This window comes from Neovison vison, chromosome 8, assembly GCF_020171115.1.
Source record: "Neovison vison isolate M4711 chromosome 8, ASM_NN_V1, whole genome shotgun sequence".
NCBI classification, from domain to species: Eukaryota; Metazoa; Chordata; class Mammalia; order Carnivora; family Mustelidae; genus Neogale; species Neogale vison.
The window spans coordinates 108090126-108106404 of NC_058098.1; the positions used below are offsets into that span (position 1 = coordinate 108090126).

Here is a 16279-nt window from a genome sequence, read left to right on the forward strand (position 1 = left end):
AGGATGCTTGGGGAGGGAGTGGGGGAGGGCGTGGGGAAGTAACTTCTCCTAGAGAGTGTCCTCTTCTCCCAGGCCTCACCGGGAGAACTTCCAAAGACAGAAAAACCACAGGGTTCCTGGTACTGGGGCTTTGACTTTATCAGCTGGAGAGCAGATTCTTCCTGGCCAGAGTCGGGGGGCCCTTCCTCCGACTGCCAAGGCAGAGAGGCACAAGCTGACTCACACCCAGAATTGTCTTTAATCCTCTGAAAGTTGTCTAGCGAGGTCGTCCAGAGTCCTGGTGCTTTCTGCCTTCTTCTCTTTCCTTTAATCTGGCCCTGTGTCACCCTTCGAGACACCTCCAGTCCACGAGAAGAGGACCTGAGGAGGGCTGGGCTGCCTTGAACACACATTAATTCACAGTCTGGTGCCTTAAATGAAAAAGCAGAACAAAACAACAAGAGTATTTCTAAACTAGATCAACTCCGGTTTGCTTGAAGGGAAAAGCTCACTATGGCTGGAGGTGACTGGTGTGACAAAAGAAATTGGGCAAAAGAAATTGGGGCAGGAAGAAATTAAGCTGTGATTCTTTGAATGGGGTTTGGCAAAATTTGTTTAATGACAGCTCCATCATTTCTAAAAACCCATGAGCAGCATGCGAGAGTTCCAGTGGTTCCAGTGGGTTCCAGTTGCCCCACATCCTTGTAATGCTTATTGTGGTCAGTGCCTTTCATTGTAGTCATCCTAATGGTTGCATTGTGATCTCTCGTGAAAATAATTTGCATCACTTCTTTCTAATTCATAGATCTTTGGTGATATGTCTATGTAAATATTTTAGCCATTTCTTCATTGGATTGTCTGATTTATTATTGGGTTTGGGGAGTTCTTTATATATAATGGATTCAAGCCCCTTATTAAATATATGATTTGCACATGTTTTCTCCTATTTGTAGCTCATCTTTTCATTTCCTTTTGTTTTTAATTTTGAAGGAATCCAATAGATCACTTTTTTTTTCTTCTATGTGCCATGCCTTTGATATATCTAAGAAATCTTTGCCTAGCCCAACGTCACAAAGATTTTCTTCTGTTTTCTTCTAGAAGCTGTAGTTATTTCAAGCTATGATGACCCGTTTTGAGTTCATTTTTCTACATGGCATGAGGTAGGGATTGAAGCTCACTTCTTTTGCCTATGGATAGCCCAGTGTTCCCCCGGCATTTGTTGAAAAGACTACCATTTCTCCCTCCCCGCATTGCTTTCCACTTTTGTCAAAAATTAGTTGTGTGCATACAGGAGTGGATCTGTTTAGTCTCGGTTCTGAAGTTCCACTAATGTCTGTGCTCATGTTTACTCCACTGGTTTGATTATTGTCACTTTATAATAAGTCTTGAAATCCCACAGTGTTAGTTCTCCAACCTTGTTCCTCCTTTGCAAAGTTGTTTTGACTATTCTAAGACCTTTGCATTTCCATATGAGTTTTAGAAGAAGTTTGTCAATTTCTACAAAAGTCCCTGTTGAGATTTTTCCCAGAATCACATTGATGTTACAGATTAATTTGGTGAGAATGTGTAACTTAAAAATACTGAGCCTTCTGACCCATGAACACAGTCTCTCTCTCTGTCTCTACTTAAGTCCTCTTACATTTCTTTTAGCAACATTTTATAATTTTTTTAATAATTTTTGATGTGTAGATCTAGTCCACCTTTTGTCAGATTCTGTCTAATTATTTTATACTTTTTGATACTATTGTAAATAGTACTTTTAAAATTTCAATTTCCAGTGGTTCACTGCAAATATACAGCAATGCAAGTGATTTTTATGAATTAATCTTGTATCCTATATCTTTACTAAAGTTATTTTTTAGTTCTAGGGGCTTTTTAGTTCTTTACGATTTTCTGTGTAGACTCTTGCCAATAAAAACAGCTTTCTTTTTCTATTTCCAACCTGGATCTCTGGATTTCTTTTTCTTGCATATTACACTGGATAGAGTCTTTAGGATAGTGTGAAATAGATAATTTCTGATCTCAGGAGGGAAAGCATTCAGTCTTTCATCATTAAGAATGATGCTAACGGGGTGTCTGGGTGTCTCAGTGGGTTGGGCGCCCAACTCTTGGTTTCAGCTCAGGTCATGCTCATGGATCATGAGATCAAAACCCACGTTGGGATCTGCACTAAGTCCAGAGTCGGCTTCAAAGATTCTCTCCCCCTGCCTGCGTATTTTTTCTCTTTCTCTCTCAAATAAATAAATAAGCCTTTAAAAATTAAAACAAGAAAAGGATGATGGTAACTATAGGAACTATAGGGGCACCTGGTTGGCTCAGTTGGTAGAGCATCTAACTCTTGATCTCTGGGCTGTGAGTTCAAGTCCCATGTTGGGCATGGAGCCTACTTTTTAAAAAATGATTTTAGCTGTACATTTTTAGTGGATGTCCCTTATCAGGCTGAGGAAGTTCCCATCTCTTCTTAGTTGGCTAAGAGTTTTATCTGGAATATTTGTTGGATTTTATCAGATGATTTCTCTGCACTTACTGAGACTTACCACAGTTTACGAGTGTCACCATTTGACAAGTTTGAGTGAAGTGTGGAAAATTTACCTCTCTGTATGTCACTTTACCCTCTCTGTTTATAATAGTCCATTGTCTCAGATATTTCTTCTACATACTTTTAGAATCCCATTAGATGGTGTTAATGGTTTTTCCCTCAATCATCAACACTATTTTGAAAACTCAAGAGGAAAATGAAAAGCTCTTATAATGACCAATATTACTAACACTGTTGCTTATCTTCTTTCTTCCTTACTGATGCTCCAATACTCTTTCTTTTATTGTTTCCTTCTTTGTTTAGAAAAATTCTTTGAGTGGCATTTGGGTGGCTCAGTGAGTGAAGCACCTGCCTTTAGCTCAGGTCACGATGGGCTCAAGCCCAGGTTGGGCTCCCTGCTCAGCAGGGAACCTGCTTTTCCCTCTGCCCCTTCCCCTGTTCCTGCTCACTCTCTCTCTGTCAAATAAATAAATAACATCTTTAAGAAAGAAAGAGAGAGAGAGAGAAAGAAAGAAAGAAAGAAAGACTCTTTTAGCAGGGCACCTAGGTGGCTCAGTCGGTTAAGCATCTGCCTTCAGCTCAGGTCATGATCTCAGAGTCCTGGGATCGAGTCAAGCTTTGGGCTCGCTGCTCAGCGGGGAGCCTACTTTTCCCTCTCCCTCTGTAGCACCACCCCTCCCCCACCTATCTCTCTCAAATAAATAAATAAAATCTTTCAAAAAATTAAATCTTTTTTTAAAAAAGAAGGAAAAATTCTTTTAACCATTCTTATTCTGTATGTCTGTTGGTGACAAATATTCTTAGATTTTTGGAGAATGCTTTGATTTCTCTCTCATTCCTGAAGGATCTTTTCACTAGAAAGGACCTTTCAGCTGGATGTAGGATTCTGAGTTGGCCGCTTCACCACTCTGGCCTCCATGGTTTCTCATAACAGTTTTCTGTCATTCACATTTCTTCCCCCCCTCTCCCCTACAGGTGGAGTGTCATTCCTCTCTGCAATGTAAGTTCTTTTCTCTCTATTTTTCAGAAGTTTGTGATGTGTCTTGATATGGATTTCTTTGGGTTTATCCTGTTTGATGTCTTGGCTTATTAAATCTGTGGTTTTATGGTTTTTGCCACATTTGGGAAGTTTTAAGCCATTACTTAATTGAGCACTTTTTCAGTTCTGCCCTCATTTCTTCTCCTTTCAGAGCTCCAGTGTCATGGAAGTTAGACCTTTTGGTATAGCACCACATGTCCCAGAAGCTCTGTTACTTTTTTCTCTGGCTCATTTTCTTCTCTCTGTTGTCCAGAATGGCTATGGAACAGTGTCCTATCTTTGAGTTCACTGTTTCCCTGTGATACTGCGGGTGAACACCTCCATTCAGGCAGGGTTTTTAATATTGTTTTGGTTACTATATTTTTCAGTTCTAAAACTTCCATTGGGTTATTCTTTCTATTTTAACTTTCTTGCCCAGGAACAAATTGTCATTTGTTTCAAGAGTATTTGTCATTACTCTTTGAAGCATTTTTATGGTAGTTGCTTTAAAATGTCCGTCGGATCATCCTAACATCTCTGTCATCTTGGGATTAGCATTTATGGGTTAATTTCATTCAATTTGAGATCTTCCTCATTGTTGGTATGAGGAGTGATTTTCTATTGAAAACTTGGCATTTCAAATATTGTGTCACAAGATGCTGGATATTATTTTAACCATCTGTGTCAGGTGGCTTCCTCTGGGGAAGGAAAAATGGTTGGTGGCAGTGAGGTGGGAAGTCCAGGTTCCCTACTTGGAATCTGTTGACAGAGGTAAAAGCAAAAGAGGCCTCTCCCTTATGGCTGGGTGGGGATAGAAGTTCTGACTCCCCACAGGGCCTCCACTGATAACTGTTTCAAATGGAGGGTCAGAGTGCCCTGTTGTGACTCCCCACATGGCCTTATTACCACTCAAAAAGGGAGAGAGCTTCCTGTGATACCACCCGAGTGGGAAAGGTGAGGAGAGCCTGGTCTCTGCCAGGGCAGGGCGTGAACATCCAAGCTCCCCACATGATCTCCGCTGACTGAGGAGAGAAGCTTGTTAACTCTGCAGGTGAACGTCTCAGGCCCCCTGCTCAGCCTTCTCAGACACCATCCTGGGAAGTCAAAAGATGGGGAAAGAATGAAATTGGTGGTGGGACATCTGCCTACATGTCCTCCTCACCTCATCACATTTGTCACCACACATACCTCCTTAGCAGAGCTATGCAAACACTGGCCAGGGAGCTGGGTAGGTTTTATCTCCTGTAGCTTTCACACCCATCCTGTGGGGTAGGCAGCAGTTTAATGCTCTCTATCTTACACATCGGGAACTGGAGGCAGGGAGGTTGAGTAATTTGACCAAGGGAAGCATGAGTCTAAAGCAGAGTTCTCAGCTGGGTCTGAGTCCGATGTCCTTGCTTTGTGGCCACCACGTGTTACTATTCACTAAATTCTGAATAGAGGGAATGAGTGCCCTTTGGGGATATAAGTTTCTGAAGGTCAAAAGGAAGGACCCAGAGAAAGGCTAGAGACTGTCTCCAGGAGTGGCCGTGGACCTGCATAGTTCAAGAGAAATCTTCTGTGGAGTTGCATGGAAGGAGCTTGGACTCCAGAATTGGAAAAGCCTGGGTTCAAACCAGACTCCACACAAATCCCACCGACGGCAGAAATTTGGGCAAGCTGTGTAAGCCCTCCAAGCTTCTGTTTTCCCATCTGTACAATGGCATGATGATGGTGTCTCTTCCAAGCTGCCTGGAGCATACAGGGAGGTAACACACAGAGAACGCCTGGGCAGTGACAGGTCACAGCACTTGCCACATAGGTCTGGCTTTTGATTTTATTTGCTATTGCTCTGAAAAGTGGCAGGCACAAAGATCCAGAAACTTCAGCTGACTGGATGGATGATACCATGCTATAGGGCAGGAGCAGCCCAGAGCTTTTCCAGAAGTTGGGAGGCCAAACAGAGTCCAAGACCTCATAGGAGACTCTTTGCTGGGACCCAGGCTCCCCGCATCGGTGGGACTGGGGGCCTTGCCACCTGGAGAGGCCTTCCCCAGTCTCTGCTCTGGTAGCTGTGCTGGTTTCGCCAGGGAGAGAGCCACAGTTCCCATTGGCTCTCAGAAGGCTCTCCAGCTGCCATCTTTGGGAACGTGTCTCTCCATCCCGGAGGGAAGTGGATGGTGAAGAAAGGAGGCGAGTGGTGGCTCTGGGCTTTACGAACACTAATGTAGCTCTGGTGGGCTTGCCACCGACCCCGATCCAGGGCCGGCGTCACAAGTTCTGGTGCGCTGCATGCTCACTGCACCAAGATGTATTTGCCAACTTATTATAAACAGATGACATTTCTCATCCTAACGTGGCTGTTGGCCATCTGCCCATGAATTTTAGCCTCCAGGAGAAAAACAATTGCTTAAGCTGAGCGTTCACTACTTTTACTTTCCACACGCTGCTCAGGGCTCCTTCCGGTTCTCAGCGCACACAGACACACATATAGACACACGTGTACGTGCAATCACGCACGTGCCTGCCCAGGGACACACCGGTCGTGTGCCCGCTGACCCCCTACCTCTCTGCTGGCTGCATATGGTCTTCCGACTCACATGTGGAATTCGGGAGTGTCGTGCCTGCTGAGATGGTTGTGGAGATATATTTTGGCTTTTCAGGAAAAATCCTCTGTGTGTTACCATACATTTTCACATTTAATAAACACACCCTGGCTTCTGCTTCCAGACTCTTCTTCCCCACTCCACCCACTGAGAGATAAATGCCTTAATAGCCCACTTTATTGGCTAACGTCCAACCTGCTTTTCACATGGGGCTGCTGAGGCCCAGGGAAGGGAGGTCACTTCATCGAGGTCCCTAGTAGGTTAGCGAGTGACAGGGGTTCTCCAGCCCTACCGCAAGCACCGACACCATCGTGAGTGGACCCTTTCAGCCACCCCATCTCCTTGAGGTTGACCAGAAATGATGACTAGAGATTCAAAGATCCAGCCAGACCAGACCCAGAGGAGCCCTGGGCAGTGGGACTCAGGCTAATTCCTGTCAACCTGAGTGCAAGTGATTTCGTAAGAGAAAGTCAGGTGTAGGCTTGCACACGATTCCCTCTTTGCCTTTCCAGAATCCCATCCGGCTTCCTTCCCTGCTCCTGTCCATATTTATAGTGCCTCCCTCCTGCTCTGTCTCTGTCTCTTTCTCTCTTTCTCCCCTTCCTCCTTTCAGAAAGTGCCCCTCATCTTCCCCTTTCCTCAGGCCAAGCTTATCACCCCACATGGGCCTATGGAGTTCTTTCCTCCAGAGCCAGGCAAGTGGGCCCAAAACAATGTCCAGGCTGCGTGCCTTGGGGGTCCTACATCAAAGATGCAGGAGACAACTGTCTCCCTGTCCCCTGATAGATCCGCAGCCCATCTCTCCCTGCAATGTCTCTGCCCAGGGAAACAGCCCGGGGTGCCCCTGCAGACGCCCAGACATTCAGATCCTGCAGGACTGGTGGCCCATTTCTCTGGCCCTTTCTTTGTGTAAAAAGTCCACTAGGCAGGCCAGTCTGGGAAGGGGATTCTAGTCAGACCATGGAACAGAGGTGTGTGAATACAGGGAGGTGCCTGTATCTATCTGTCTGATGCCTGTGCGTTTGTGGCACATGCACGGGCACACTCACATGTGCACACTCATGGCACATGTGCCCACATTCACACACACGTGTCCATGCCCACGCCAGTAGGCTCGTCCACAGGGGAGCTGCTCTGGGCCTTTCGCTTGGCTCCTCGTTAGCTCAGAACCATCTCTGCCTGGCAGCTTGTCAGATTGGTCTCTGCTGAGGTTCCCTCTGTTTGCACCCACCTGACAGCCCTCCTCTCGTCAGGCCCAGGGAGGGCCTCAATGAGACCCAAACCCTTCCAGAGGTCCCAGGACAGCCATCAGCTCCTGTGCCCAGAGAGCAACTCCAAACATTCACGGGGCAGCTGGCCAGGCCCTTCGGTGCCAAGGGGACGCCCGTCCTTCCCAGAGTGACAGCTGGGAGCGTGCTCCTGCCAGCCCCCTCTGTGACATGAGAAAGGAGTCTGTTCTCCACTCGAGGCCCTATCCCCGGAGCCAAGGAGCCGAGTGCCAGGCCAGCATACCAGGGGCTTGGCAAGAGGGTGTCACCTACAACTGCTGTAATTCCAAAGATGGACTCTGAGGTCAGAAACTGGAGTGTGTGAGACTGTGACAGAGTGCAAAGCCACAGCAGAAGCAGGCCCCTCCCTGGAAATGCCCTGCCCCCCCACCCCACCTCTCCAGGTCCAGTGTCAGGAGAGCCCATGTTTAATTGCAGTGGGGCAAGAAGGGAGAACCGTGGAGTTTTATTGCAAACCTGCCCGGAGGAGGCAGTGCCCTGGACATATTTTTGCTCACCCTCCGCAACATGTCCAAGTACCTAGTGGGCACCAGCAACTGCAAATTTTTTTTTTAGTTATTTAAAATTTATAAACGTGTTCTCCTCTGCCTGCCTCCAAAAGGATTTTGAGACCCTACAAGATCCATCATTAATGTGTACTAATTAATGCACAACAGGGTGACAACTTCAGGGCAGGGGAGTGGCTGAGAGCAGGCCTCAGACAAGGGCAAGAAGCATACCTCCCATCACCGGCAGCTGAGCCAGTGGGATCCTCCCCACCCCCGACCCCACTGTCTTCACACCTCAGACGCCAGACCAAGCAGTGGTGACCTAGCCAAGAGGTGGGGTTGGGCGGGGATGGCCTCTACCTGGGCACACCCTTGCCGTATCTGGCTGTCCCTGGGATGCAAGAATAGGGATACTTCACTTTTTCAAGTTTAGAAAGTATGTTTAATAGTTAACCGTTGAACGTGGTACAAAACGTACCTGAGCCTGGGTGGCTCAGATGGTTGAGCGTCCGCCTTCGGCTCAGGTCACTTACCTGGGATCCTGGGATGGAGCCCCACATTGGGCTCCCTGCTCAGTGGGGGGCCTCCTTCTCCCTCTCTCTCTGCCCCTCCCCCTGCTCGTGCTCTCACTCTCAAATAAATAAATAAAATCTGAAAACACACACACACACACAATGTAAAAGATTAGACCAGTGTATACAGAAGAGCCCCTCTTGCGGCTGCCCCTCAAGACCCGTGGATTCCTTCTCCAGAAGCGCCCCCCAACCTTACCAGACTCCCGGGGATCGGTTCAGGACCCCTCGCCGCACACACAGGCTGTGCCTACATTTTGTTATGTAAAGGTTAGCGTACTGTCCTAGTTCACTTAACCAGCTGCAGGGCGTCAGACGTTTGGATGGTGTCCAGTCTTTGGTGCACACAGGCGACACTGCCGAAGAGCCTTTACTCGGCGCCGGGCTCACAACCCGCGAGAGCATTGCCTGATGAATTCTCAGAGCCGCGGTTCACCGGGAAAGGGACAAGCGCGTTTGTAGCTGGGATGGATGTTGCCAAATTGCCCTCCCCTAAAACTGTCCCGCTTTACAGACATCATGGATGCCTTCGAGCTCCTGTCATGTTTCTGAACATGGCACGTGATCAGAATGGGACGGCCCAAGCGATGATAAATGGCATCTCGGTGTCAATGTAAATTGCATTTCTCTTCCCACAGGTGATGCCGAGCGGCTCTTCGGGTGCCTGAGGGCCATTCCTACAGGAGCCCCATGCCTACAGCTCGCCAGTTCCCATCCTTCGCCCATTTGTCGATGTGCGGCCTTTTCATGATGGATAGGAATCTGTGTACATTGGGGATAGTCACACTTTGCCTGTGATATTAGTCAAAGTAGTTTTTCCCAGTTTGACATTTGCCTTTTGGGCTGGTTTATGGTAGGGTTGGTCCCAGAGAGAAAACTTGATTTTTATATCGTCGTTTTCATCAATTTTTTTCTGTTTGGGGTTTTATGTTTTGTGTTTGTGCTACAGCATTCCTCCTTCTGATGTGAAAAGGTAAAAAATATTTTATTTTAAAACTTTTATGGTTTCTTTTTTTTCTTTTTCTTTTTTTTTTTTTTACATTTCAATAGTTGGGCTATGTAGATTGTGTTTGGATAGGTCATTGAAATATGGATTTACCTTTGTTTTTTCCAGATGGCTCCCCCATCCTGTCATTCCAGTACTATTTCTTTCTTTCTTCCTTTTTTTTAAGACTTTATTTATTTGAGAGAGAGAGAGCGCGCGCACAAGTAGGGGAAAGGACAGAGGGAGAGGGAGAAGCAGACTCCCTACTAAGCAGGAAACCCACATCAGGGCTTGATCCCAGGACCCTGAGATCATGACCTGAGCCAAAGGCAGACACTTAACCCACTGAGCCATCCAGGATGTCCCCCAGCACTTTCTCTTGAATGAACCACCTTTCCCCACTGATCAGAAATGCCTCCTATCTCCTCTCACAGTGGCCTTATTGCACTTGCCTCTCTTCTCGGCTTTCCACTCTGAGGAGCAGAAATGCTTTTAAATGAGTATAATACAGAGGCTTAGAACCGCAGGCCAGAAAACATCCCCAAAGGCCTTCCTTTTACCCTCTGGTTTAAAACACAGAGAAAAATGGTCCTCGCTTTAGAAAATACAACCTTCTCTGTTTGTTCAACTTCTTCTGTCGTCCATAAACCCTCCTCCCCCACCCTTGTCTTGCAGGCAGGCCCCGGGGGCCTGAAGGGGAGCATTCAGGCTGCTTGCCCTGCCTAAAAGTCCAGACACTTGGGCTGTGAGGGAAGGAACCCAACTCGGAGTAGCTGGGAAAGAAATGTACGGGTCACCGCAAAAAGTGCAGGACTGGCTTGACTCTGATGTCAACAGGACTAGGTCTGAGTCACCCCGTCTCTCTTGAGGGGGGCTCTCCACCAGGGGTGGCTTGAGCTGGCTGCTAGCCGCTTAGCTCAAAGACTGTCCTCTCAGCAGCCCAGGTGACAGACATGGGAGTGGCGTGACGGGACCATCTGCCCATCCTGGACTGGTCACTGGACATGGGGTGTGCTGGTTCGTGGTTCCGGGTCACTGGTCCAGGCAGTCCTCCAAACTGGTCCTGGAAGGATGTTGGTGCCGGAGAAGGGGGAGCAGATCCTGAATGGAGGTCACGGCGGGTGTGCCTCACGCCGTGTTCTTTCCCTGACCTTCTACACCTTCGTTCTTCTTTCCTGGAAGTATAAGATACAGCTGTTGTCCCGCTGAACTTGCCACCCTGGCCAAGCGATGTCACTTCAAGCCTGAGATGAAGATGTTGTGAAGCTTAACTAAAATAACAGACCTCAAGTGTCTGTCACCTTGTGCCCAGCAACTCACTGCTCATTGGCTCAACTAGGTTAAAAGATTCTGATCACAGTGCCCCAGGACAGAAAGAGCTCGCCTCCCTCTGCAGCTCCAGGTATGACCCAGCAGCAGAGGAAAACAACAAGAAGAAGGAGGAGAAGAAAGAGAAAGAGGACAAAGGGAGGGGAAAGGAGAAGGAGAAAAATGAAGAGAAGGAAGAGGAAGAAGAAAATTGGCAGGTGAAAGACAGGCAGGAAGAGCCAGTAAGAGGCCAAATTACACCATCATAAGACCCCGTGATGGCCCAAGGACAGCCTATTATAAGCTGCAGCCACCGGGGTAAAAAGAATCTGAGGACTCTGCCCCCCTAGCTGAAGGAGGTACAAATGGAGACCAGACCCTTTGAACATTAAATCCTCTCCCCTTGCCCAGCCTCTGTGACAATTCTCATTGAAAATAACCCAGAAATAAGTTTTGATGGCATGTGTTGCTATGCAAATGCACCCACATTTGCATTTTTCGTTCTGAATAATATTTTACTAGTGAACCTCTCTCAGGCCATTACCCTATTTCTATTCTCTCATTTACTAATTTTATCCAGGAGGTAAATTGTGCCCAACTAAGTAAGAGACTACGTTTTTCAGGCCCTTTGCTGGTCACTGCAGCCATGTGACTAATTTCTAACCAATGAGATATAAGCAGAAGTATGGGATTTATGAGAAAGTAAGTTAAAAGGAACTAGCTCAGGGTGCCTGGGTGGCTCAGCTGAGTGACTGCCTTCAGCTCAGTTCATGACCCTGGGGTCCTGGGATCAACCCAACCTTGGGCTCTGCTCAGTGAGGAGTCTGCTGCTCCCTCTCCCTCTGCCTGCCGCTTCCCCTGCTTGTGCTCTCTCTCTCTGTGTTAAATAAATTTAAAAATCTTAAAAAAAAATAAAAAATAAAAAAGGAACTAACTCAGTTGTGCAGATATTCTCTTCCTCCTTCATTAGGACAGTAGATGTGAGAGCAGGAACTCCTGCAGCTTCTTTGTGACTTTGAGAGTAGAAACCAGGGCCAGGGTAGTGGAATAGAAAGACAAGAAGAAACAAGTTCTTTAAGAGTTTTCTATGGGTATATAAACACTTGTGTTTATGCTTCTGTCTTTTGGTATTTTCTGCTAAATGCAGCTAAATACAATCCTAACTTGAAACATATGATTCATCCCTTAACAGCCTTTCTGATTACCCTTGGCTGATCTTCACCTTCTGGAGGAGTAGAAATATGTGTGTGCCAGTATCCTAATAGTCTTGGCCTCCTCCAGACCTGAGAAGAGTTCCCATGGAATTTGGACCCCATGGGGCCTTAGGGAGGTGTGTCCTTGTCTGGGCTACTTCCCTCTGGTGAAACAAAGGCACTTTCTCTTTGCACTAGGGAAGGATTCAAGACTCACTGATCTACATGATCAAATCTTACAATTCATGTGGTTTATTTTGCAGTGCTGGGCCCTGTTTGGTAAAAATGAACCACAGTCATTTTACTAGATCTTTAAAGAAAACTTTTGTCAAACAGTAACTTACACCAGATGTCTGATTCTGCTTGTAATAGTTTATAGTTGACCAATCACTTTCTGTGCCTTACCACCACACTCCCACCACCACACGTACATACCTCAATAGAACAGGACGGATGTACCAGTTGCCCCAGAACCTGGGACTCAGTTACTTCATGATCATCAGACTGGTCCTGCCCTGGGTCAGACCAGGTGATAGGGACAAAATTTTATTGAAATCCTTCCTAGAATGGTCATGTTTTTAGAATAAAGTATTGAAAACACTATCCTGACGCAAAGTAAAAGCAGATTTTTATCTTAAGCTGCTTGTTGGTGGCTGTGAAAGGCATAGACACAACAATCCAATCTTTGAAACTCGAATGTAAGCGTCCTTTTCGGTATTGTACCAGTCAGCAGTGCGTGGGACAAATGACAGAAAACTCTGCTCAAGCTAGCTTAACCAATCAAGGAACGCACTGACCCAGGAAACTGAAAAATCTGGCAGGGGCTCTGCTCTTGGATCCTGAGTCACTGAAGATCCGACTTTGTACCTTCTCCCCATGTCATAGGATGTGGGGAGGCTGGCCCTCCCCTCTCTCTTCACTGCACAGCCCCTCAGTCATTGTGCTCTGCCACCCAGGGAGGGCCCCTCCTGCAGGCTCCGGCAAAAGAGAGAGGATTTCTGTGTCCCAGGAAGCTCAGCAAACGGCCCCTCAAGTTACATGGGCCCAAAGTCAAGGCAAAGGAACAAGCTAATTGGTCTAAGCCAAAGAGGGCCTACCCCCTCCCCAAATATGGGGTAAGGAGAACCCACCCAACCAGCGTATCTGGTGCTGCCAACAGGGGGTGCTTCCCAAAGGAAGTTCTGGGACCTAAACTTCAGGGTGATGAATGGATATCAGGGGCCCGATTTGCCCACCTCTAGTATTTACCTTATCAGACACCCTGACTGTCATGGCCAGTGATGTGTGAGCCTTACTGATGATTAAATGAGCTTCCCGCTGGAAACCAATCACACAGCCTACGATCCTGGGGTTCGATCTGAATAGTTGGGTGAGCTTCTTTTTATTTTCTTTTAAAGATTTTATTTATTTATTTGACAGAGATCAGAAGTAGGCAGAAGACGGAGGGGGGGCGGGGGGGGAAAAGCAGGCTCCCCACTGAGCAGAGAGCCCAATGCTGGGCTCGATCCCAGAACCCTGGGATCATGACCTGAGCTGAAGGCAGAGGTTTTAAACCCACTGAGCCACCCAGGCGCCCCTGGTGAGCTTCTTTTTAACCCAGCTTGCACAGAGCTTGTCTACTGAAAAATTATTTAAGTTTTACCAAACTGTGATGAAACAACTTCTGGGCTAATTTTGCCTGTGCTACCAGATCTCTCAGGAATGAATGCAATGTCCGTTTTTCTATGTAAGGTACAATATTTCTAAAGATAATGTCAAAGCACACCTTCCATACTCTCGGTCTGTCGATGGTTGTCCTCTCTCCCTCTCTTTGTACCATAATTAATCATCTGTGGCTTTGCATCTTAAAAAGAAAACAAGAGGGGCGCCTGGGTGGCTCAGTCGGTTAAACATATGCCTTCGGCTCAGGTCATGATCCCGGGGTCCTGGGACCGAGTCCCTCATCGGGCTCCCTGCTCAGTGGGGAGCCTGCTTCCCCCTCTCCCTCTGCCTGCCTCTCTGCCTACTTGTGCTCTTCTCCCTCTGTCAAATAAATAAATAAAATCTTTAAAAAAAAAAAGGGGGGGGTGGGAGGCTGGGGTACCAGGTGGTGGGTATTATAGAGGGCACGGCTTGCATGGAGCACTGGGTGTGGTGAAAAAATAATGAATACTGTTTTTCTGAAAATAAATAAATTGGAAAATAAATAAATAAATAAATAAATAAAAAAGAAAAGACATTGTCAAATCCAAAACCTGGGCAAGGCAGGAGACTTCTCCATGGACCCCCCTCACCCCCCAACAAGAGGTCCGTGCCTGCTCTCCTGGGCCAAGATGCCCAGCAGCATCTAAGGGAGTCCCATAGGGCCTGAATGTTGAATCCTCATCTTCGGATGGTACAGTCACTGAGAGGCAGGCAATGTGCCGTTCCAGAGGGCAAAATCGGGACACACCCTGATGTGGCATCCATCAGATTTGTGCAGACAGATGTCACGACCCCCACAAAACCTTATCTCTTTCAGTCCACACAACATAACCATCTTCTCCAACTATTTTGTACAATTCGAGGTTTCTGGCCATCTAAACATGCCAGTGGACATTCTTGGAATATGGTATAGAAGATTTCACTTCGTTTTGACTTTGGTTAGTCTCAATACCATTTTTCACATTTTTGTTTGTTTGTTTCGGTCCTTATAGCTTTTGTCTTTTCTTAAAAAAAAAAAAAAATCACCATCACTTAAAGAAAACCACTAGAAGGGAAAAACCGAAACTTCAGCCATCTTTTCTCTATATATAAAAAATATGTGTGTATTTCCCTTTAGTCTAATAGGCTCGTAGTATCTATCTTCATTAGGAAATTGTCTTTTACAATATACTTAATGTCTGTGTACAATTTCATCTTGTAAGTGCATCATGATTTATCCAGCCATACCCTGCTTGCTTACCTCTAATGAGAAAAGATGCCTTGAAGTGTCACCACTGGGGGGGAGTGATGTCACCTGCTCCTCCCAACAACGCCGTCAGACAGGAATTATGATGATCTTCAGTTTACGGTGTGGGAGGTTAAATAAACTAGTCCGCGGGTGCCAGCCGGAGAGTCCAATTAGCACTCCCACCTACACGGTCGCCCTTGTCCCTGGATCCTTGGAATAAATTGTCCTTTTTTTTTTTTTTTTTCTGTCTTGAAAGAGAAATGTTAGCTTACTCCTTTTATTTGTATTTCCTAGGTTGTTTGCAAGTTGGAACATCTTTGGATTTCTTACAAACTATTTATTTGCATCCATTTTCCTTCAAATTGCCTTGTCCTGTTTTTGCCCATTTTTTTCTGCTGGTTGTACGCTACACGCAATTCACCTACTATGCGTCATGTAGGTTCCCCGGGCATTTTCTTGCCTTTTAATTTTGTTATGGTGACTCAGGACTGAGAAATCTTCATATTTTTGTATGTGCTAATATTTTCCTCTGTGGCTATTCCCATTAATTTCACCCATAGGAAATTTTCATCTCTCCCAGGCACGGATAAGTGTTTATTCCTATTTTCTTTTACGAGGAGTTCATTTTCCACATTTAACTCTTTCGTCTATCTGGAAATTGTTGTTAGTTTTCTTCAGGCCAATCCAAAAGTACACGAATCAGTCTGTGTGGGGAGGCCGGACTCATGACCTGTCCCATCACAGCTGGTACTCGGCTGAGCTCCCATGGGATGGTCACTGGGGGCGCCGGGACAAGCCCCTGCAGGCAGCACACCCCGAATTTATACTTCAGCTGGTACAACTAAAATCATGTTGGCTTTTAGCCCTCGTGTCCTTTACGGACATTAATCCCATAGCAACTAAAACTGCCAGACTTTCTTTTGTTCTGGGGGGGGTGAAGGTAAAACTTTTACAGATAACATTTTGACACTGGCTATAAATTTGCGTGTAACACTTTTACATAACTGTATCCCATATATATGTCATTTGGTCTTTGGCTTTTCATCTTGTCACATAATTTCCATCTCTACTGCCAGGTGTGAGAATACACTGACTGATTCCCTCAAGAGCTCTCTACTATTCTGGGGCCACTCTGTTTCCTTTCACATTCTGGGGCCACTCCGTTACCTTTCACACTCTGTTGCTGGACATTTGGGCTACTCCCTGGATCTTATTTTCACAGAGGCAGCTGGCAAAACAGTCATGTTCCTATCCAGCACCTTCTTCTTGGTTGCATTTTTAATTCTCTGTGGTGGTATTGATATATATTCTGATTTAATTTGGATCGATGGTAGTGACTTGGCTTCCTGTTCCATCCAGTTGAAATGACTTTGTGTCATTCACAATTTGGTTATTTATGCAAATCTTGGGTG

General features: G+C 46.3%; 1 long non-coding RNA gene across 10 annotated transcripts in view; it reads left to right on the plus strand.

Annotated features, from left to right (window-relative positions):
• Positions 1 to 16279, plus strand: part of LOC122915097 — a 146001-nt gene that overhangs the window by 115795 nt on the left and 13927 nt on the right. For 3 of the 10 annotated variants that reach the window (XR_006386001.1, XR_006386004.1, XR_006386003.1), the window contains exon 4: positions 1078 to 1139. This is a non-coding gene — a long non-coding RNA (uncharacterized LOC122915097). Of the gene's footprint in view, positions 1 to 1077; positions 1140 to 3493; positions 3519 to 9108; positions 9471 to 10130; positions 11547 to 16279 lie in introns of those variants that run through there. The other 7 variants (XR_006386006.1, XR_006385997.1, XR_006386000.1 and 4 more) reach the window with 6 other exon arrangements.